We start from the raw sequence: 26,376 nt of genomic DNA, 5'->3' as shown, positions 1-26,376 counted from the left end.
ACCACCACAAATAGACCTAACAGCAACGCACCACGACAAATAGACCTAACAGCAACACACCACCACAAATAGACCTAACAGTAATGCACCACGACAAATAGACCTAACAGCAACACACCACCACAAATAGACCTAACAGCAACGCACCACGACAAATAAACCTAACAGCAACACACCACCATAAATAAACCTAACAGCATTGCACCACAACAAATAAACCTATCAGCAATGCACCACCACAAATAGAACTAACAGCAGTGCACCACCATAAATAGACCTAACAGCAACTCACCACCACAAATAAACCTAACAGCAATGCACCACCACAAATAGACCTAACAGCAATGCACCACCACAAATAAACTAAACAGCAACGCACCACCACAAATAGACCTAACAGTAATGCACCACGACAAATAGACCTAACAGCAACACACCACGACAAATAGATCTAACAGCAACGCACCACGACAAATAGACCTAACAGCAACACACCACCACAAATAGACCTAACAGCAATGCACTACGACAAAAAGACCTAACAGCAACGCACCACCACAAATAAACCTAACAGCAACGCACCACCACAAATAGACCTAACAGTATTGCACCAAAACAAATAGACCTAACAGCAAAGCACCACCACAAATAAACCTAACAGCAACGCACCACCACAAATTAACCTAACAGCAATGCACTACGACAAATAGACCTAACAGCAAAACACCACGACAAATAGACCTAACAGCAACACATCACCACAAATAGACCTAACAGCAACGCACCACCACAAATAGACCTAACAGCAACGCACCACCACAAATAGACCTAACAGCAACACACCACCTCAAATAGACCTAACAGCAATGCACCATGACAAATAGACCTAACAGCAACGCACCACCACAAATAAACCTAACAGCAACGCACCACCACAAATAAACCTAACAGCAACGCACCACCACAAATAAACCTAACAGCAACGCACCACCACAAATAGACCTAACAGCAACGCACCACCACAAATAAAACTAACAGCAACGCACCACCACAAATAGACCTAACAGAAATGCACCACGACAAATAGACCTAACAGCAACACACCACGACAAATAGACCTAACAGCAGCTCACCACCACAAATAAACCTAACAGCAACGCACACCACAAATAGACCTAACAGCAACGCACACCACAAATAGACCTAACAGTATTGCACCAAAACAAATAGACCTAACAGCAACGCACCACCACAAATAGATCTAACAGCAAAGCACCACCACAAATAAACCTAACAGCAACGCACCACTACAAATAAACCTAACAGCAATGCACCACCACAAATAGACCTAACAGCAAAGCACCACCACAAATAGACCTAATAGCAACTCCCCACCTCAAATAGACCTAACAGCAACGCACCACCACAAATAGACCTAACAGCAACTCACCACCACAAAAAAACCTAACAGCAACGCACCACCACAAATAAACTAAACAGCAGCTCACCACCACAAATAAACCTAACAGCAACGCACACCGCAAATAGACCTAACAGTACCGCACCACAACAAATAGACCTAACAGCAAAGCACCACCACAAATAAACCTAACAGCAATGCACCACCACAAATAGACCTAACAGCAATGCACCACCACAAATAAACCTAACAGCAAAGCACCACCACAAATAGACTTAACAGCAACTCCCCACCTCAAATAGACCTAACAGCAACGCACCACCATAAATAGACCTAACAGCAACTCACCACCACAAATAGACCTAACAGCAATGCACCACCACAAATAAACTAAACAGCAACGCACCACGACAAATAGACCTAACAGTAATGCACCACGACAAATAGATCTAACAGCAACACACCACGACAAATAGACCTAACAGCAACGCACCACGACAAATAGACCTAACAGCAACACACCACCACAAATAGACCTAACAGCAACGCACCACGACAAATAGACCTAACAGCAACACACCACCACAAATAGACCTAACAGTAATGCACCACGACAAATAGACCTAACAGCAACACACCACCACAAATAGACCTAACAGCAACGCACCACGACAAATAAACCTAACAGCAACACACCACCATAAATAAACCTAACAGCATTGCACCACAACAAATAAACCTATCAGCAATGCACCACCACAAATAGAACTAACAGCAGTGCACCACCATAAATAGACCTAACAGCAACTCACCACCACAAATAAACCTAACAGCAATGCACCACCACAAATAGACCTAACAGCAATGCACCACCACAAATAAACTAAACAGCAACGCACCACCACAAATAGACCTAACAGTAATGCACCACGACAAATAGACCTAACAGCAACACACCACGACAAATAGACCTAACAGCAACGCACCACGACAAATAGACCTAACAGCAACACACCACCACAAATAGACCTAACAGCAATGCACTACGACAAATAGACCTAACAGCAACGCACCACCACAAATAAACCTAACAGCAACGCACCACCACAAATAGACATAACAGTATTGCACCAAAACAAATAGACCTAACAGCAAAGCACCACCACAAATAAACCTAACAGCAACGCACCACCACAAATAGATCTAACAGCAAAGCACCACCACAAATAAACCTAACAGCAAAGCACCACCACAAATAGACCTAACAGCAACGCACCACCATAAATAGACCTAACAGCAACTCACCACCACAAATAAACCTAACAGCAACGCACCATCACAAATAGACCTAACAGCAATGCACTACGACAAATAGACCTAACAGCAAAACACCACGACAAATAGACCTAACAGCAACACATCACCACAAATAGACCTAACAGCAACGCACCACCACAAATAGACCTAACAGCAACGCACCACCACAAATAGACCTAACAGCAACACACCACCTCAAATAGACCTAACAGCAATGCACCATGACAAATAGACCTAACAGCAACGCACCACCACAAATAAACCTAACAGCAACGCACCACCACAAATAGACCTAACAGCAACGCACCACCACAAATAAACCTAACAGCAACGCACCACCACAAATAGACCTAACAGCAATGCACCACCACAAATAAACCTAACAGCAACGCACCACCACAAATAGACCTAACAGAAATGCACCACGACAAATAGACCTAACAGCAACACACCACGACAAATAGACCTAACAGCAACACATCACCACAAATAGACCTAACAGCAACGCACACCACAAATAGACCTAACAGTATTGCACAAAAACAAATAGACCTAACAGCAAAGCACCACCACAAATAAACCTAACAGCAACGCACCACCACAAATAGATCTAACAGCAAAGCACCACCACAAATAAACCTAACAGCAACGCACCACTACAAATAAACCTAACAGCAATGCACCACCACAAATAGACCTAACAGCAAAGCACCACCACAAATAGACCTAACAGCAACTCCCCACCTCAAATAGACCTAACAGCAACGCACCACCATAAATAGACCTAACAGCAACTCACCACCACAAAAAAACCTAACAGCAACGCACCACGACAAATAAACATAACAGCAACGCACACCACAAATAGACCTAACAGTACCGCACCACAACAAATAGACCTAACAGCAAAGCACCACCACAAATAAACCTAACAGCAATGCACCACCACAAATAGACCTAACAGCAATGCACCACCACAAATAAACCTAACAGCAAAGCACCACCACAAATAGACTTAACAGCAACTCCCCACCTCAAATAGACCTAACAGCAACGCACCACCATAAATAGACCTAACAGCAACTCACCACCACAAATAGACCTAACAGCAATGCACAACCACAAATAAACTAAACAGCAAACTTCAGCAAACTTCTACATTTTTCTCTCCTTATTGACCCCACCCCTCAGTAAATGTAGATAAATAAAAGATCATTAACAATTCTTTCCAAAACTTGGGTTTAAAATTCTACAGTCCTCAGCCTCTTGTAGCCGGCAGCAACTTAATCTGATCTTCCAAATCATTGTCAACTTCTCTTTTTCTTTATTGGTTTCCTCCCATAACTTACAAAAAAATAATAATAAAAACAGTGTGATTGGTAAATTAGATTAACAAACCATAGATCCTAGACTGTATGCAGGAAAGCAGGTTGATGTTCTGTGTAGTTTATGGGGCTGGCAGGAAGCTGAAATAAAGGCGTAGGGATAGATTACAAGTGGTGCGCTAACTTGTTTTTTCCCTTGAGCGCTAACTTCACTCAAAGTAAACTTTTAATGCGAGTGGGAAAGTGTGCATATTTCAAGTTGAAAGTAAAATGTTTGTGTACATATACGAAATCGCTTGCATGCTAACTTCAGGGTATCACGACTCCGCCGTGGGTTCTGCTGTAGCTCAATACTCCGTGTTGCTTACGGATACCTTCGGTGTTTTTCTAGACATTACCAGCTGTCTGCTTGGGATATTGGACTCCCGATATCCCAAGAGTGGCAACATGGGGGTCTCAAAAAAACTCTCAAATGACCTGAAAACAAAGATTGTTTAACATTATGGTTTAGGGGAAGGCTACAAAAAACTATCGCAGAGATTTAATCTGTCAGTGTCCACTGTGAGGAACATAGTGAGGAAATGAATGACCACAGGCACAGTTCTTGTTAGGGCCAGAAGTAAAATATTGGAGAGGCAAAGGCAAAGAATGGTGAAAACAGTCAAAAACAGCCCACAGACCACCTCCAAAGACCTACAACATCATCTTGATGCAGATGGTGTCACTGTACATCGTTCAACAATTCAGCGTATGGGAGAGTGATGTGGTAGAAACCTTTTCTGCACACACGCTACAAACAGAGTCGCTTGAGGTATACAAACGCACATTTGAACAAGCCAGCTTCATTTTGGAAGAAGGTTCTGTGGTCTGATGAAACAAAGATTGAGTTATTTGGTCATAACAAGAGGCGTTATGCATGGCGGCAAAAGAACACAGGGTTCCAAGACAAACACTTGCTAGCTACAGCAAAATTTGGTGAATGTTCCATCATGCTGGTGAGCTGTGTGGCCAGTGCCGGTACTGGGAATCTTGTTAAAGTTGAAGGTTGCATGGATTCCACTCAATATCAGCAGATACTTGAGAATAATGTTGAGGAATCAGTCACAAAGTTGAAGTTACCCCGGAGCTGGATATTTCAACAAGACAACGACCCAAAACACTGCTCAAAATCTACTCTGACATTTATGCAGAGGAACAAGTACAATGTTCTGGAATGGCCATCCCAGTCCCCAGACCTGAATATCATTGAAAATCTATGGGGTGATTTGAAGCGGACTGTCCATGCTCGGCAACCATCAAACCTAACTGAACTGGAGATGTTTTGCAAGGAGGAATGGTCCAAAATAACTTCATCCAGAATCCAGACACTCATTACAGGCTATAGGAAGCATCTAGAGGCTCTACTAAATATTGATGCAATGTTTCTGTTAATTAATGCACCTGTCTAATTTCGTTTTTATGCATATTGCACGTTTTCTGTTAATCCAATAAAAATCATTTCACTACTGAAATATTACTGTGTCCTTCAGTTATTTGATAGATCAAAATGAAATTGCTGATCCAAACATCCAATTATTTATAAATGAAAATCATGGAAATTGTCAGGGGTGCCTAAACTTTTGCATACGACTGTATATATATATATATATATATATATATATATATTTACACATACATACACACACACACACACATTATAGCCCTTTCCAGTCAAATATCTTATAAAAATTTATTATTAACAATTATCTGAAATATTTTTTTATCAGAAAGTGTATATATGAGTGTAATATTTTATTATAATGTGTTTTTGATGTGTTTGATTAATCTACCCGCCCGACAGTTGATAAATCTACCCCATGGTCTCCAATTACGCTAATCAGCCTAGCGCAGTTTCTGTTTGCGCTCTAGCGCAGCTGTTTATTTTTAAAGGGACACCGAACCCAAATTTTTTCTTTTGTAATTCAGAAAGAGCATGCAATTTTAAGCAACTTTCTAATTTACTCCTATTATCAATTTTTCTTCGTTCTCTTGCTATCATTATTTGAAAAAGAAGGCATCTAAGCTTTTTGTTTGGTTTCAGTACTCTGGACAGCACTTTTTTATTGGTGGATGAATTTATCCACCAATCAGCAAGGACAACCCTGGTTGTTCACCAAAAATGGGCCGGCATCTAAACTTACATTCTTGCATTTCAAATAAAGATACCAAGAGAATGAAGAAAATTTGATAATAGGAGTAAATTAGAAAGTTGCTTAAAATTTCATGCTCAATCTGAATCACGAAAGAAAAATTTTGGGTACAGTGTCCCTTTAACTTGCAAAATGTGTTAGTGCTGTCGCCATATTGCTTATCACTTACCATGCTAACATTAGCGCACCATTTGTAATCTAGCCCATAGCTTTTAGGTGACAGTCCCATAGAGGTATGTTTCTTTAAGCTTTCAAAGCATTGCAAAAATAATAGTATTTGGTGCCTCTTTAAGAAGTCCATGCTTCATGAGTTGATGGTGCAGTAGGAGACTAAATAAACATCATGACTGATATCTAATTTCATTTAATAGGCTATTTTTATTTTCTAGTGAGGATTGGAAGACGAGGGAAGAAAAATTTAGAAGTTTAATTAAACGAATTCTGAAATGTGATCTGACCAAAGAAAACCCAACTTACCCAGTTACTCTGCATAAAGTTGACTGTTTATATGTTGGTGCTTGTATGGATGTTCTTTGCAAAGACCGAGATGAATATATCAGAAGCCTGAAGAACATCTCAATGTGGCTAAAGCCAGGTGGTCATCTGATATTAATACATTCGATAAATGCTTTGTTTTACACATTAGGGGAACACCGCTTCCATGTTCTATCACTGGATGAAACGTTTATAAGAAAAGTTCTTGAGGACATTGGGTTTGTGATTGAAACCATGGACTTGTTAGAAAGGAACTCCAACCATGAGGCTGCAGCTTACGACCACCTTCTATTTTTAAGTGCCATAATGCAATGAGATGTCTAAAAACACATTACCTGGTATAACAGTGCATCCAATCAGTGCTGGGTGGGACGGGGCATATCCGTTCCTTCCCTATACTTAAGGTTGGGAGTTAGGGGTTAATGGTGATTGTTATAAAAATATGTGATGTATTTGCCCCTCCTTTGTATGTTCAGGATGGGTTCAGGCTTTATGCGTATGGGCTATTAATGTGTTATTCTCTTGCTATTAGCTTGACAAAGCTGTTATAGGCTAAATAAAGTTTCACACTTCGGATTGAGTATAAGGTGTGCGGTTTCCTATATTTCTATTATACTGGATGAATTGGGCATTTATTTGAGGGACCACCTCGGAAACTTGCCCCCTACTGACTAGGAGTGCTGGTCTCATTCTGACTGTTACTATATCTGTGTGTCTGACCTTACATTTATCATGTGCAAGATTTAAAGTGCCATTAAATACAGCAGAATTTAATAATTAACAAATGACATAATACAAAGACAATACAAAAACACGTCGTCCCCCATTTATCAAGCTGCCTCTGCAGCTCTGGGGGCTGAAAGTCAGGCAGCTTCCTAACTAGTACGCTATTAGCTGGCGGATTAAATCACCCCAGATAAGTTCCCCTCGTGATGATTGACAACCCCCTACTCGTGTGCCATTAGGCTAGCGCTAGTAGGGAGTGCTATTGCACAAGCAAACGCAATCCCGGGCGCACAGGTTCACTTGAGCGAAAACTGTCAGTCCAGCAGTTGATAAATGCCGGCCATAGTCTGAATTTTAAAAGTGTAATAGATTTTGTTTCTAATAAATTTAAGTGAGTACCATTTTCCTTCCCACTGTATAATGTGACAGACAATCCTAAAATGAATAAGCATATATACTGTAATCTCTTGCACATGCTCAGTAGGAGCTGGTGTCTCAGAATGTGTGCATATAACTGTATCATGTGACAGCCATCAGCTAATCACAGACTCATATACGTATACACTGTGATCTCTTGCACATGCTCAGTAGTAACTGGTGCCTCATACAGTGTGCATATAACTGTATCATGTGACAGCCATCAGCTAATCACAGACTCATATACGTATACACTGTAATCTCTTAAACATGCTCAGTAGTAGCTGGTGTCTCAGAATGTGTGCATATAACTATCATGTGACAACCATCAGCTAATCACAGGCTCATATACGTATACACTGTGATCTCTTGCACATGCTCAGTAGTAACTGGTGCCTCATACAGTGTGCATATAACTGTATCATGTGACAGCCATCAGCTAATCACAGACTCATATACGTAAACACTGTGATCTCTTGCACATGCTCAGTAGTAACTGGTGCCTCAGTAAGTGTGCATATAACTGTATCATGTGACAGCCATCAGCTAATCACAGGCTAATATACATATACACTGTGATCTATTGCACATGCTCAGTAGTAGCTGGTGTCTCAGAATGTGTGCATATAACTATTATGTGACAACCATCAGCTAATCACAGGCTCATATACATATACATTGTGATCTCTTGCACATGCTCAGTAGTAACTGGTGTCTCAGAATGTGTGCATATAACTGTATCATGTGACAACCATCAGCTAATCACAGGCTCATATACATATACACTGTGATCTCTTGCACATGCTCAGTAGTAAATGGTGCCTTAGTAAGTGTGCATATAACTGCATCATGTGACAACCATCAGCTAATTACAGACTCATATACGTATACACTGTGATCTCTTGCACATGCTCAGTAGTAACTGGTGCCTCATACAGTGTGCATATAACTGTATCATGTGACAGCCATCAGCTAATCACAGACTCATATACGTAAACACTGTGATCTCTTGCTCATGCTCAGTAGTAACTGGTGCCTCAGTAAGTGTGCATATAACTGTATCATGTGACAGCCATCAGCTAATCACAGGCTCATATACATATACACTGTGATCTCTTGCACATGCTCAGTAGTAACTGGTGCCTCAGTAAGTGTGCATATAACTGCATCATGTGACAGCCATCAGCTAATCCAGACTCATATACGTATACACTGTGATCTCTTGCACATGCTCAGTAGTAACTGGTGCCTCAGACAGTGTACATATAACTGTATCATGTGACAGCCATCAGCTAATCCCAGACTCATATACGTATACACTGTGATCTCTTGCACATGCTCAGTAGTAACTAGTGCCTCATACAGTGTGTATATAACGGTATCATGTGACAGCCATCAGCTAATCACAGACTCATATACGTATACACTGTAATCTCTTAAACATGCTCAGGAGTAACTGGTGCCTCAGTAAGTGTGCATATAACTGTATCATGTGACAGCCATCAGCTAATCCAGACTCATATACATATACACTGTGATCTCTTGCACATGCTCAGTAGTAACTGGTGCCTCAGACAGTGTGCATATAACTGTATCATGTGACAGACATCAGCTAATCACAGACTCATATACGTATACACTGTGATCTCTTGCACATGCTCAGTAGTAACTGGTGCCTCAGACAGTATGTATATAACTGTATCATGTGACAGCCATCAGCTAATCACAGACTCATATACGTATACACTGTGATCTCTTGCACATGCTCAGTAGTAACTGGTGCCTCAGACAGTATGTATATAACTGTATCATGTGACAGCCATCAGCTAATCACAGACTCATATACATATACACTGTGATCTCTTGCACATGCTCAGTAGTAACTGGTGCCTCAGACAGTGTGCATATAACTGTATCATGTGACAGCCATCAGCTAATCACAGACTCGTATACGTATACACTGTGATCTCTAGCACATGCTCAGTAGTAACTGGTGCCTCATACAGTGTGCATATAACTGTATCATGTGACAGCCATCAGCTAATCACAGACTCATATACGTAAACACTGTGATCTCTTGCACATGCTCAGTAGTAACTGGTGCCTCAGTAAGTGTGCATATAACTGTATCATGTGACAGCCATCAGCTAATCACAGGCTCATATACATATACACTGTGATCTCTTGCACATGCTCAGTAGTAACTGGTGCCTCAGTAAGTGTGCATATAACTGCATCATGTGACAGCCATCAGCTAATCACAGACTCATATACGTATACACTGTGATCTCTTGCACATGCTCAGTAGTAACTGGTGCCTCAGACAGTGTACATATAACTGTATCATGTGACAGCCATCAGCTAATCCCAGACTCATATACGTATACACTGTGATCTCTTGCACATGCTCAGTAGTAGCTAGTGCCTCATACAGTGTGTATATAACGGTATCATGTGACAGCCATCAGCTAATCCAGACTCATATACGTATACACTGATCTCTTGCACATGCTCAGTAGTAAATGGTGCCTCAGACAGTGTACATATAACTGCATCATGTGACAGCCATCAGCTAATCCCAGACTCATATACGTATACACTGTGATCTCTTGCACATGCTCAGTAGTAACTAGTGCCTCATACAGTGTGTATATAACGGTATCATGTGACAGCCATCAGCTAATCACAGACTCATATACGTATACACTGTAATCTCTTAAACATGCTCAGGAGTAACTGGTGCCTCAGAATGTGTGCATATAACTATCATGTGACAACCATCAGCTAATCACAGGCTCATATACGTATACACTGTGATCTCTTGCACATGCTCAGTAGTAACTGGTGCCTCATACAGTGTGCATATAACTGTATCATGTGACAGCCATCAGCTAATCACAGACTCATATACGTATACACTGTAATCTCTTAAACATGCTCAGGAGTAACTGGTGCCTCAGACAGTATTTATATAACTGTATCATGTGACAGCCATCAGCTAATCACAGACTCATATACATATACACTGTGATCTCTTGCACATGCTCAGGAGTAACTGGTGCCTAAGGGGCATATTTATCAAGGTCTGGCAGACCTGATCCGACTCTGTGGATCAGGTCCGCCAGACCTCGCTGAATACGGCAAGCAATACACTCGCCGTATTCAGCATTGCACCAGCAGCTCACAAGAGCTGCTGGTGCAATGCCACCCCCTGCAGACTCGCGGCCACTCAGCCGCCAGCAGGGGGATGCCAATCAACCCGATCGTACTCTATCGGGTTGTATTGTGGTCATGTCTGTCCGACTGCTCAGAGCAGACGTACAGGTTATGGAGCAGCGGTCTTTGTGACCGCTGCTTCATAACTGCTGTTTCTGGCGAGCCAAACACGGGGCATCAAGCTCCATTCGGAGCTTGATACATATGCCCCATAGTGTGTGTATAACTTTATCATATGTGCCACAAAGTACAGACTTAGTAACAATTTCGATCTCAAGCCTGAAGGATCACTCACCCTTTGCTTATAAATCCTATCAGGAGGTAATTTGCCCCACTCAGCAGTGGTCAATTCACATATTAAAGGGGCACAAGATGACTCCCAAAAAAGGTCAAAAAACAGACAAACCTGTGAAAACACAATCACAGACCCCATCAGTTTCCTCCTTTTTTCAGGCAACAGAAACCCCATCAATGGCGACAGTGGGGACACCTGAACTGTCAGGGACACCAGGCCCCTTTGAGACACCAAATAGTCAACAGGACTCACTGCAGGCCATACAAGTAAAGCTGGCGACACTTCCTTCCAAATCAGATCTGGAGTCACTAAAATCTTTTATTAAGGAGGAGATGAGAGATCTGAAAAGGGATCTGAATGAGATGGGGGCAAAGATGGAATATCTGGAGGAGGGTCAGGAAGCCTTGAACAACTTGGTCAGCTCCAATACGCAACAGCTATCCATCCAAGACTCCTTAGTGCAGTCCTTACAGGATAAAGTAGAGGACTTGGATAATCGTGGCCGAAGAAACAACCTGAGAATTTGTGGTATCCCTGAAGATATACCTCAAGACCAGTTAAAAAACTACATCAAAGGGTTTTTCCAACAATTATCACCTAATTCTCTGCCGCTACTCAATGAAGATATTGACAGAGCACACAGAGCGCTACGCCCTCAACCTAAACCCCCACTACCTCCACGGTATGTCATCATCAGATTCTTACGCTTCACTGCAAAAGATACCATCTGGCAGGCGGCAAGAGCTCGGCAATCTATATCATACCAAGGACACTCACTGCAAATATATCAGGACCTCAGCCCTTACACGATCCAGAGGCGAAAGGAAAGTTTATCACAAGCGCATTACAGGAGCACCATATAAAATACCGTTAGGGATTTCCCTTTAGTTTGCTAATAAACCACAATGGTTCCCAAATCATCTACAAGGATTGCAGAGACCTTAAGCACTTATCTAGATCACTTAATATTGCATTCAACTCGCCAGTAGAAGCAATTATTGCCGCACCTCCAACCCCAGCAGAATCTGGGCCCTCACGCCCAGTTGAACGGAGACATCAGTGACATCAGTGGCAAAGAGTTCAATCGAAGAGGAGGAGACAGACAACTTGCCATCAAGAGAGGGTGCTCCACCACCATGATCTGGCACCACTTTTCGACATTAGTATGCCCTGATTTGTTTACACTTATATCAGACCTGGCCCGGGTTTGAGTTGACCAGAGGGACACAAGGACACAATATGTTATCTCTTTATATTTCCTCTTTTTCCATATCTCATAGCAGGAATAGAAGAGTGAGGGCTGAACATGTCCTGGTAACGTATTGAACGCAAATATGTTCTCCACGAATTGTAATATAGTTAACTGTTGGAACTGAGACATATGTTATAGAATAACTTGTAGTTGTACTTTTGATTCAGTGCCTTGGGCTTACAGGGTAATTGAGTGTCATTGACTGCCTCTTTATTTGATCACAGTATGGTAGTCTCAGTCCTGTGCCCATGATATTAAGGACTCTCTTGCAAATTGAAAGGCCATACCTGCCCTTAATTGAATGACCTTGATATTCTCTTGTTATGGGACTCTTTAAGGCTATAAAACAGCCGACTTAATGGTTATTAGTTAACTAAATCGAGCCAGGAGGAGTGCCGTCCCTGCACCTTAGATGCAGGGAGGGTGTCCCTGCAAAAGAAAAGATGGCTAGTGGCCTCTTTTAGCCTCTTCCCCACCTTGACTACCTAACAAACATATTACCTGGGAAAAATTTAACATTCATTCAACGGCTCTACCCTGACTTAGCTAAAATAATTTGAACCTGAGAGTTAGCTAGGCGATACTCCTTCCCCCCTAGTAAGGTGTATTGTAAAAGAACTTATACACTTCTTACAAAAGTTATGGTTTCTAATATATACTGTTTATCATGCTGACTAATATTAGGATCATTTCCCACAATACCAAGGGTCTTAATAGCCCACAAAAACGGTCAATGGCCCTAAGAGATTATAGGAGAAATAGAGGTGATATCCTCTTTATTCAGGAGACCCACATAAAAAGGGGATTTGAGCCCAAGGCTAGCTTCCAGAAATTTGGCGAGGCATTTTTCTCATCACACACTATTAAACATAATGGTGTAGGGATATTGGTGAACAAAAAGCTGCCCTTTGGTGTGTCATCTGTTCATACGGACAGAGAAGGAAGATATATAATATTGGTGGGATACCTTTATCACAAACCCATAACACTTGTGAATATTTATGCCCCCAATGTAAACCCTGCTCCTTTTTTCCACCTCCTTTGTAAAAAAAATCTTAGAGGTCACCAGAGGTGGTCTGGTCCTAGGGGGTGACTTTAACCTTGCAATTGACCCAGCATTAGATTGCTCAACAGGCACATCCTCAACATCTAATAAAATGTTAAGACAAATTAAACGATATCTATCGCAATTGGCAATCCACGATACCTGGCGACTCCAACATCCAGACGAAAAAGATTTCCTGTTTTACTCCAGCCCACACCACAAGAATTGACTACATCTTCACAGACGTAACTAGCTTTTCTTCCATTACTTCCACTAACATACACCCTATAACGTGGTCGGACCATGCTATAATCAGCTGCCAGTTCCAATGGCGCCCCATTAACCATTCTTCCACAGTCTGGAGGTTTGATGACTCCCTTCTTAGGGATCCCCCGACTTTAATCCAGGTACAAAAAACACTAATTGACTACTTCCAAAGAAATGATACCCCTGACGTAGACATACATAATATTTGGAATGCACATAAATGCGTAATAAGAGGGGAGCTGATCGCGCTTAAGGCCGCTAAAATGAAGCAACAGCATATATATATCTCAATTCTCTCCTAGAGGACATTACTAAACTGCAAGAACCTTTAATAAAACATACCCCTCGAGTACATCTCTCTCAGATAGTATTTCACATAAAAGAAACCAACTCCGCCTCTATTTGGGCACTGAAGCTAAAAAAAAGGCTTTGTGGGGGGGCGGAGCTAGCAAGCTCCAAAGATGGATGCAGGCTGTTAGAGTTAAATGAGGTCGGCGAGTTAACTGTTCTAACGAGTAGGAAATGTGAACAAACAGGTGACTACTGGTGGCAGACACCACAGGGACATTACTGATAGTCACACTGGGCTATTGCGGGGTGTAATGGAGGCACAATACTATTGCAGCACGGCTTAATACGAGGCCTTCCACGTGTAAACGGAGGGGCCATGGTCTTTTAACATCCTCAGCTGTCGGACTCAAGATCTCTGCTAACTGACCTCAGGCGCTTACCGGAACTACCGTATAGAGACTGTGGCCACTCAGGACTTCGGCAGTGATGAACATTAACAGAGTGAGTACAACCATCCAGCAACATATAGCCCGCAATAAGGGCCCATGTACAAAAACACTCACTTTACTAAACAGGCTTACTATCTATGACATAAAGGGATGGTTGCACGAAATGCATATCGGCACATAGATCCAGCAGTTAACTATCCCATGAGCTCGCAATACAGAAGATAAAACAGACATGAAGTAGGGCCTGAGCAGACACCATCATAGTCGTTCCTCCACGTGGCCATGTTTCATATTTGAGCAACAGGACAGAGGCATCTTTCTCCACAAAATTCACTTAGGACTGCAGTGCCCGGTGGATTCAATCATTCCCCCTTAATATACCCAGACAGCATAGCAGTATAGCGGCTACACCTCTGATTACTATCTGAGTCAGGCCGCCATTTATAGCTGTGTGCTGCTATTTACTGCTCTTTCATGGCTTCAAAAAGGGGGGCCAGAACTGAAAAATCTAACAAAGGGATAACTGCAGTCACACCTAAAGTGCATTCCTTTTTCAAAACTATGGAGAACCCTATAAACAATACATCGCCCTCACCAACCAAGACGCCTCCTGCACAATCAGACATACTACCACTGGAGGAAAACAATACTCTCACTAAGGCAGACATACTAGCACTTCCATCTAAAGAGGACTTTATTAACTTCATTGCCCAGGTGAGCTCCATGATTAAATCAAGCCTCACAGAGGTAAAAAAAGAAATCAGTGAAATAAGTAACAGAATTGTGCAGTTGGAAGAGAACCTGGAAAGCACGGATAAGCTCTTAGATCAACAGATTCAACAAACCACTTGCAACTCTAAAATTATTCAACAATTGCAAGACCAGGTCGAAGACCTGGATAATAGAGACAGGCGCCAAAACATTAGAATATGAGGGGTTCCTGAATCTATTAAAGCCACTGACTTACTACCTTTCCTTCAAAAGCTGTTCAACAAATTAATGGATGGCGAAAAACAAGATGGCAATTGCATAGAATACCAACTGGACAGATACCACCAGGCCCTGCGGCCTCCACCTAAAGACTCAGCACCACCACGGGACATTATACTGAAGTTTACAAACTTCAAAGAAAAAGAAAATATTCTTTCAGCTTCTAGGAAGCAAGCGCCCATAACATTTGAAGGTCATACATTGCAATTTTTTGCAGACTTGAGTCAGATGACTTTATCCAAGAGGAGAGAGGCTAGACCCCTGACTTTGCGTCTTAGAGAGCTCAAGATACCATACCGTTGGGGCTTCCCCTTCTGCCTTAGAGTTGTAAAGGACAATGTCACTGCAATTTACAGATCTCCGGAGGATTTAGACTCATTTTGCTCTCAACTAGGTATCCAACCCCAGTGATTCCCTCCATTCAAGACACTTCACGTCCATTTCAGGACCCAAGACCACAACGTCAAGAGTGGACTCAGGTCTCACACCACAAACGTAGCAGAGCTTCAACTAGAGGCACACCTCCTAGTCAAGACCGAATCACTTGAAAGAACTCATTGGGACATCTTATGAGAAGGGGTTTGTTTTCTATCCTTTACCAAACTAACCCTAGAAATCTGTAATAGGTTTTAGGGAATTTGACAACTAGAGCATTAGTTCATATGCCTAGATATTAGTCTGGCTACATCCTCTAATAGTATTAATGACCAGTCGACAAGTTAGACAACCGTCCTTATCCCTACAGTTAGAGTGTTAGATGTTGATGCAGTTATCAAGGGTTTTATACATTTCATCACCACAACACAGCATCAAGTCTTTTTAGGAAAATTAGCTCTTATTGTGAGATTTATAAAAGCACATTTCCATTATTCAATCATACTAGTAAGCCGACCTGCTACCACAAGTTGTAGCAGTCACTTTTCCCCCCCTTCCTACCTGTTGTTACTTGTTAGAGTAACCCATGTGGTAAGTTTAATTTAGTTTATTCTGCTTTAATGTTTGTGATTTGTTAACGTTGAAAAAATAACATCTGTACTTTGCCATTTCAGATTTATCTTTGTCTTCTGTCTCTCCCTTCTTAACTCTTCTCTTTTCCCCCTCCTCTGGTCCGGGTGGGATGTATGGCGCCTTAGGGAACTGTATTTCCAGGTAAGGAATTATTTATATATCCAATGCTGTAACTGTACTGTCACTTATCAACTACTAGCGGAGACAAGAACTATAGGGTGTGCACTCCTTAACAAACTATGGCCCCGGCACTAGTCTCTATAATTACACAAAATGCTAAGGGGTTAAACTCCCCAACCAAGCACTCTGTGGCCCTGGCCTGGTTCAAGAAAATAAAAGCAGATATCATATTTGTGCAGGAGACCCACTTCCCAAGAGATCCCCCCCCCCCCCCTGTTTTCAAATAAAGACTACCCAGTTGGTTATTTTGCCTATAATGTCAAAAAAGTGGGAGGAGTTGGCATTTTATTTCACAAAAATATTCCATTTCAGTTGCATGAAACTATATCTGACCCAGGGGGTAGATGGATAATAGTGACAGGTCTCCTCTATAACCAACCATTAATACTAAATAATGTTTATGTACCCAACACCAAACAGACCAAATTCTTAAAAACACTAAAAAGGCAAATATTATCACATCAGAAAGGTCCCTTGGTTGTAGTGGGAGACTTTAATTTAGCAATTGACCCTGCACTAGACTGTTCAACCGGCCGAAGCAGTATCCCCTCGAAAACACTAACAGACACAACCTCCCTTATCCAAAGTCTGGCTCTGCTTGACACATGGAGATTAAAACACCCCTCTCAACAAGGTTACACTTTCTATTCAAACCCGCATAGAAGTTATTCCCGAATAGATTATGTATTAATAGATCGACTTTTATATAATCATGTAAGAGACGCAGAAATTACCCCAACCAGCTGGTCAGATCATGCAATGGTGTCGATAGCTCTTGATTGGCCGGAGGTCCCATTAACCCATTTTGTCTGGAGGCTGGACAAATCTTTATTAAAGAGCAACGCACTCTCCAAGCAATTAGCTGAATCCATTCAAGAATATTTTAGGATTAATGACACAGGAGATATCTCTCCCCACACCCTCTGGGAAGCACATAAAACTGTCCTGCGCTGAGAACTTATTAAACATAAGGCTACACGCACGAAACAATATAGAACGCAATATATGAATATCTTGCATTCCATACATACACTAGAGAATCAACACCAAAGAGCCCCTGCTGATACCTCCTTAACTGACCTGTTGAGACAACGTAGAAATGAACTTAATCGGTTGCTATACACAGAAGCCCAAACTAAAGCACTCTACCTTAAGAAATTATATTTAGCAAAATCAAACAAAATTGGCCCTTCCCTTGCGAGAACCCTTAAAGAACGCAAATTAAATACCCACATCCATAAACTTGTAGACGACACAGGGACTTGCATCGCTAGTAGACAATCAATCGCTGAACAATTTAGGAGCTTTTATAGTGGCCTCTATAACCTACCAGCCCCTCCCGCAGCATCCTCACCCGGAACTTCTGAACAATATATATCAGACGCCTCACTCCCTAGAATCCCCAAAGAGATGACTGAAACTCTTGATGAACCCATTATGCCTCAGGAAGTGGTAGCAGCCATAAAATCTCTTCCCTCACATAAAAGCCTGGGCCCGGATGGGTTTTCTAATTTGTACTATAAATAATTTAAAAATTTGTTGACCCCTCACTTAACAACACTATTTCAATCGATTGACAGGGACTTGAAGTGGTCCAGGGACTCCCTTGAAGCGTACATATCGGTCATACCCGAACCAGACAAAGACCCCACTAGAGTAGGTAATTATAGGCCAATCTCTTTGCTTAATACAGATCTAAAGCTGTATTCCAAAATTTTAGCAACTCGAATTAATAAAATACTCCCTCAGATCATTCATGTTGACCAGTCCGGATTCATACCAAAAACAGAAGCGCGAGACAATACCATAAGAGTCCTGCACTTGATTGAGCAGTCTAGCCGGTCAAAAATACCTTCCAATTTGATTTCAACCGATGCTGAAAAAGCATTTGACCGGCTGGACTGGACTTTCTTGAGATATTGCCTCACTACTATTGGAATTGGCCCCAAGATGCTTCAGAGGATTTTCAGTTTGTACACTCAACCAACTGCCAGAGTCCGAGCGAATGGTACTCTCTCAGAGAGCTTTAATATTCAAAATGGCACGAGACAGGGGTGTCCCCTGTCTTCTCTACTATTTGCCATATCAATTGAGGTATTTGCGGCCCATATAAGGAATAACCCTAAAATAACTGGTCTGCAACTAGGACCTAATACATATAAACTCACCCTGTATGCCGACGACGTCCTCACCCTACTCACCTACCCACATGAATCACTGCCACACTTACTAGGAGAGTTTGATAGGTTTGGCGGTCACTCTAACTTTCTAATTAACGGCCAAAAATCCAAAATTCTTAATATTAATTTGCCAAAGGAAATTTTTGAGGGCCTTAAGACCCACTGCCCATATAAGCTGTTTCAGGATAGAATTAAATACCTTGGAATCTACCTCGCCCCGTCAGTAAACAAGCTGTTCAAATATAATTATGTACCTCTCCTACATAAACTTAAGAAAGACTTTGACACTTGGATAAATAAACCCCTGTCCTGGTGGGGCAGGATCCAGTCGATAAAGATGACCACTCTACCTCAAATCCTATATGTGCTCCAGGCCGCACCAATACAACTACCATTGTCCTACTTGAACCAAGTACAATCCCTGATAAACTCTTTCATATGGGGAAATATAAAACCTCGTATTAGCAAAAGAGTTCTAACAAAACCTTTGAGCAGGGGAGGCCTGGGAGTACCTTTTATCTCTCAATATTACAAAGCAGTTGTATTACAAAGAGTTTTGGAGTGGCATGAAAGCACATCTACTAAAGCCTGGACTTCCATAGATTCATTTCTGCTGGAATCTCCAGTGATTGGCCCGTTGTGTTGGGTCAGTAGTGCATGTAGGCCCACCTTAGCTAAGACCTCCCCATTATACACTCACTTCTTCCGCACATGGGACACAATAAGGCTTAAAACCAGAGGAATCACTGCATTTATTTCCCCCATGACACCTGTCCCAATAAATGCAGAGTTTCACAATGAATTATTCCGCACAAGCCAAGCCCCTTAGATGCAAGTCCAACAATCCCGTTTACATGCCTGACAGAGGGGGGGACATTAAAACTGAGAACGCAGCTTACAGACGTGGCTGGAGGGGTCTTCTCCCGATGGCTAAAATACGCCCAGTTAACGCATTTATAAGGCTCCTCACCCCATAAAAAGAACCTGTTAAGGAGCTTGACAAAGTTCGAACGCCTGTGCTATGAAAGATTGGTACCTAGAGGATCCCTAGCCATAACAAAACAAATATTAGACGACGCACTCACACTACCTCCATCCTCATACGACTCTCACTGGCAATCTGACTTAGGAGTGTCCATATCTAAAGAGCAATTGGATAAAATATGTTATCACTCCTCTAAATCCTCCTCTTCCCCCAGGATCCTAGAGTTAAATCACAAAATCTTGTTTCAGTAGTATCTTACCCCAGACAGGCTCAAACGCATATACCCTAATTCTAGTGTGTCCTGTTGGAGAGGTTGTGGGTCTCCTGGTACAATGGCCCATATATGGTGGCGCTGTCCAAAACTACTCCCATTTTGGGAGATAGTTACCAATCGTCTGAAATCTGTAATGGGAGAACAGTTTGAGCTGTTCCCGACTACGGCCCTATTAAGCCATAAACCAAATAAGATATGTAAAATTAAATGGAGACTCCTGCAATATAGCTTAAACAGTGCAAGCTTACTTATTGCTCGTAAATGGAAGTCTACCCACATTCCAACCTTGCAGGAGTGGTTGCAAACTACTTCAGAGCTGCTTGAAGTGGAAGAATTTTCACACTTCAAAAATGGTAGTCTCTCCTTATACCACAATATACAGTTCTACTGGCAAACACTCTTAAATTCACCTGCAGGTTAGTTCAGTTTCAAGGTATTGGCGTGGTCGGTCCCAGCCGGAGCGGACCTTTTGTTTCCCCCAACCTTCCCCTTTTTCTTTTCATCTTTGCCCTTTCCCTTCTCTCCATACCCTCTTTGTTTCTTTCTTCTTTTTCCTTTCTTTGATTGGAAAGATATGTTTATGTTTTGAGTTGATTTGATATATGTACAAAATACTGCCAACGCTTGCACTTGAAGAGATGCCTTCTTTGACTAATCAGTACAGTTAAAGGACTATAAATTACATTGTGCAGTGGAGAGTACCTCAGGAATGCAATGAGGATCCTTCTCACTCTACATGAACTATCCTCACCGGTCATAATGTCTGATCAAACATGAGAGATCACAGTTGATGTTGAGCTGAGGAACTATATTTTAGACACTCCTCCACTGGCTAATGGTTTAGCATTGTTAAATGTAAATGATTATTGTAAACCCGCATGCATGTCTCTTCTGTTGAGCATTTTATTAATGTACGTGTTTTCTTCAATAAAATCTTTTTTTTTTTTTTTTAAAAAGGCTTTGTATCTCAAAAAGTTTTATTACGAGGGAGCAAATAAGCAGGGTAGGATGTTAGCCCGACAGCTTAAAAAAAGAACAAACAAACAATATATAATGGGGATCCGGGGCCCGGATGGAACTATAAAATCCACCTCCACGGAAATTACATTAGCCTTTAAGGACTACTATGAGAACCTTTATAATATTAGGCGAGACTCGGAAGATTCCAACCCTGTAGACATAGCGGCTTATTTAGCTGAATTAAATCTCTCTAAGTTAACCAAAGAACAAAAAGAAGAACTAGATGCCCCATACTCCGAAGAGGAGCTTCCTGAGGCTATCTCCTCTCTCCCTACTGGTAAGGCTCCGGGCCCAGATGGGTTTGGGAATTCTTACTACACACAGCTTAAGGAAATACTATCCCCATACCTTCTTAGATATTACCATAGTATAGATGATAAGGAGGCTTTCTCTGCGATATCACTCCAGGCACATATTTCTGTTATACTGAAACCTAGCAAATCCCCTGAGCAAATAACTATCACCCGATCTCACTCATAAATACAGATATAAAGATATTCGCAAATATAAGAATGAACCGCCTTAACCGGTTCCTCCCCACCCTTATCCACAATGATCAGGTGGGCTTCGTACCGGGTCGAGAAGCAAGGGATTACACTGTCCGTAACATACATCTAATTTGGCATATCACTAATGAAAATATCCCCTCAGTATTAATCTCAACAGACGCGGAAAAGGCCTTCGATCGTGTTAACTGGTCATACCTGAGAGCAACCTTGGAGGCCTTCGGTTTAGGCACTATCACTCTAAAACGGATATTTGTACTATTCTCTTCTCCCAGTGCTCGCATATTAGTCAACGGTTCCCTATCCCCCCCCAATAGAAAGTAAAAATGGTACGCGCGAGGGCTGTCCCCTCTCACTCCTCCTCTTTGCGCTCCTTATTGAAACTTTTGCCTCCAAAATCAGGAATAACATTGAAATTTCAGGTATCACAGTAGGACAGGATGTCTACAAGATATCACTGTTCGCTGATGACATTCTATTCACCCTGACCAACCCAGAAAAATCAGTGCCACCGCTGTGGTCAGAGCTGTCCACCTTCCACAAACTAACAGACTTCTTGGTAAACCAGAGTAAATCTGAAATCCTAGATCCAACCTCTTCCAGGTAACTTACCATATTCTATAGAGATGTGGGAACGAGAACTGGGGGTAATAATTCTTCCACAAACAGCGACTAACATATTTCTGAACACTAAAAAAATCCTCCATCTCAGCTTCTATTTTAGAAACTAACTACAGGGAGTGCAGAATTATTAGGCAAGTTGTATTTTTGAGGATTAATTTTATTATTGAACAACAACCATGTTCTCAATGAACCCAAAAAACTCATTAATATCAAAGCTGAATATTTTTGGAAGTAGTTTTTAGTTTGTTTTTAGTTTTAGCTATTTTAGGGGGATATCTGTGTGTGCAGGTGACTATTACTGTGCATAATTATTAGGCAACTTAACAAAAAACAAATATATACCCATTTCAATTATTTATTTTTACCAGTGAAACCAATATAACATCTCAACATTCACAAATATACATTTCTGACATTCAAAAACAAAACAAAAACAAATCAGTGACCAATATAGCCACCTTTCTTTGCAAGGACACTCAAAAGCCTGCCATCCATGGATTCGGTCAGTGTTTTGATCTGTTCACCATCAACATTGCGTGCAGCAGCAACCACAGCCTCCCAGACACTGTTCAGAGAGGTGTACTGTTTTCCCTCCTTGTAAATCTCACATTTGATGATGGACCACAGGTTCTCAATGGGGTTCAGATCAGGTGAACAAGGAGGCCATGTCATTAGATTTTCTTCTTTTATACCCTTTCTTGCCAGCCACGCTGTGGAGTACTTGGACGCGTGTGATGGAGCATTGTCCTGCATGAAAATCATGTTTTTCTTGAAGGATGCAGACTTCTTCCTGTACCACTGCTTGAAGAAGGTGTCTTCCAGAAACTGGCAGTAGGACTGGGAGTTGAGCTTGACTCCATCCTCAACCCGAAAAGGCCCCACAAGCTCATCTTTGATGATACCAGCCCAAACCAGTACTCCACCTCCACCTTGCTGGCGTCTGAGTCGGACTGGAGCTCTCTGCCCTTTACCAATCCAGCCACGGGCCCATCCATCTGGCCCATCAAGACTCACTCTCATTTCATCAGTCCATAAAACCTTAGAAAAATCAGTCTTGAGATATTTCTTGGCCCAGTCTTGACGTTTCAGCTTGTGTGTCTTGTTCAGTGGTGGTCGTCTTTCAGCCTTTCCTACCTTGGCCATGTCTCTGAGTATTGCACACCTTGTGCTTTTGGGCACTCCAGTGATGTTGCAGCTCTGAAATATGGCCAAACTGGTGGCAAGTGGCATCTTGGCAGCTGCACGCTTGACTTTTCTCAGTTCATGGGCAGTTATTTTGCGCCTTGGTTTTTCCACACGCTTCTTGCGACCCTGTTGACTATTTTGAATGAAACGCTTGATTGTTCGATGATCACGCTTCAGAAGTTTTGAAATTTTAAGAGTGCTGCATCCCTCTGCAAGATATCTCACTATTTTTGACTTTTCTGAGCCTGTCAAGTCCTTCTTTTGACCCATTTTGCCAAAGGAAAGGAAGTTGCCTAATAATTATGCACACCTGATATAGGGTGTTGATGTCATTAGACCACACCCCTTCTCATTACAGAGATGCACATCACCTAATATGCTTAATTGGTAGTAGGCTTTCGAGCCTATACAGCTTGGAGTAAGACAACATGCATAAAGAGGATGATGTGGTCAAAATACTCATTTGCCTAATAATTCTGCACTCCCTGTATAAACTCTTACACTGCTGGTATTTAACCCCACGAAAATTACATCAACTATACCCTAAAACTAACAATAAATGCTGGAGATGTGGCCACGTAGGGAGTGGAATGGGACATATGTGGTGGTGGTGTTCTCATATGAACCATCTCTGGTACGAGGTTATACATGAAGTAGAAACAATCTTGCAGATATCTATCCCACCAGATCCCCTAATATTGTTATTGAATATTTCAACCCCAATGCCAAGTAGGTCACTTCTCCCCCTGTTTCGGATATTCACAAATAGTGTTAAAATGCTAATAGCTAAGCATTGGAGGGTGAAGGATGTCCCCTCCTTGGGTATGTGGAGAGCTAAGGTCTCTGAATTGCTAGAGTTGGAGGAATACTCCGCTTTTAAGAAAGGGTACACAGATAGTTATATAATGATACAAGTAGTATGGGATGATTATATCAAGACCACAGCTAACCCCTTTGGAGCAATTGCGAGTTAATTGGGAAAACCTTGATTGTATTTCTCAAAGATTACAGTGCGAAACATTAGTTATTCGCTGTGTACCATTATAAATTATATTCCGAGATTGGACATATTTTGTTACTTGCTGTGTTACTTTTCAATGTTACCTAGTTTTTTATTTCTGTTTAAATAAAAGGATTGAATCTGTATTAATGTAAAAGAAATGTAACTTCCGAATTAACCAAATAGTTATACAATATTGTTGTGTACTGTGCACAGATTCTATATCAATAAAATAATTTAAATATAACTGTATCATATGACAGCCATCAGCCAATCACAGACTCATATACATATACACTGTGATCTCTTGCACATGCTCAGTAGTAAATGGTGCCTCAGACAGTGTGCATATAACTGTATCATGTGACAGCCATCAGCTAATCACAGACTTATATACATATACACTGTGATCTTGCACATGCTCAATAGTAACTGGTGCCTCAGACAGTGTGCATATAACTATCATGTGACAACTGTCAGCCAATGACAGACTCATATACGTATACACTGTGATCTCTTGCACATGCTCAGTAGTAACTGGTGCCTCAGTGTGCATATAACTGTATCATGTGACAACCATCAGCTAATCACATACTTATATACATATACACTGTGATCTCTTGCACATGCTCAGTAGTAACTGGTGCCTCAGACAGTGTGCATATAACTGTATCATGTGACAGCCATCAGCAAATCACAGACTCATATACATATACACTGTGATCTCTTGCACATTCTCAGTAGTAAATGGTGCCTCAGACAGTGTGCATATAACTGTATCATGTGACAGCCATCAGATAATCACAGACTCATATACAACACTGTGATCTCTTGCACATGCTCAGTAGTAACTAGTGCCTCAGACAGTGTGCATGTAACTGTATCATGTGACAACCATCAGCTAATCACAGGCTCATATACATAAACACTGTGATCTTTTGCACATGCTCAGTAGTAACTGGTGTCTCAGAATGTGTGCATATAACTGTATTATGTGACAGCCATCAGCTAATCCCAGACTCATATACGTATACACTGTGATCTCTAGCACATGCTCAGTAGTAACTGGTGCCTCAGACAGTGTGCATATAACTGTATCATGTGACAGCCAACAGCCAATCACAGACTCATATATGTATACACTGTGATCTCTTGCACATGCTCAGTAGTAACTGGTGCCTCAGACAGTGTGCATATAACTGTATCATGTGACAGCCATCATCTAATCACAGACTCATATACATATACACTGTGATCTCTTGCACATGCTCAGTAGTAACTGGTGCCTCAGACAATGTGCATATAACTGTAGCATATGACAGCCATCAGCCAATCACAGACTCATATACGTATACACTGTGATCTCTTGCACGTGCTCAGTAGGAGCTGGTGTCTCAGAAAGTGTACATATAACTGTATCATGTGACAGCCATCAGCCAATCACAGACTCATATACGTATACACTGTGATCTCTTGCACATGCTTAGTAGGAACTGGTGTCTCAGAAAGTGTGCATATAAAAAGACTGTGCACATTTTGACAATAGCAAATGGAAAGTTGTTTACAATTACCTGCTCTATGTGTTACTTTAGGGGACAGGACTTGGGAATGATTATTTTGGTAACAATGCAGCAGCATGGCTGCTAAAGCTGATTGTATAGGGAGAGGTATTAGCAGCTTGTTGTGTCACTATATAGATCCCTATTTAGGCCACATCTTG

This window comes from Bombina bombina, chromosome 7 (genome assembly GCF_027579735.1).
Source record: "Bombina bombina isolate aBomBom1 chromosome 7, aBomBom1.pri, whole genome shotgun sequence".
NCBI lineage: Eukaryota > Metazoa > Chordata > Amphibia > Anura > Bombinatoridae > Bombina > Bombina bombina.
Note: the sequence above shows the minus strand (reverse complement) of the source record.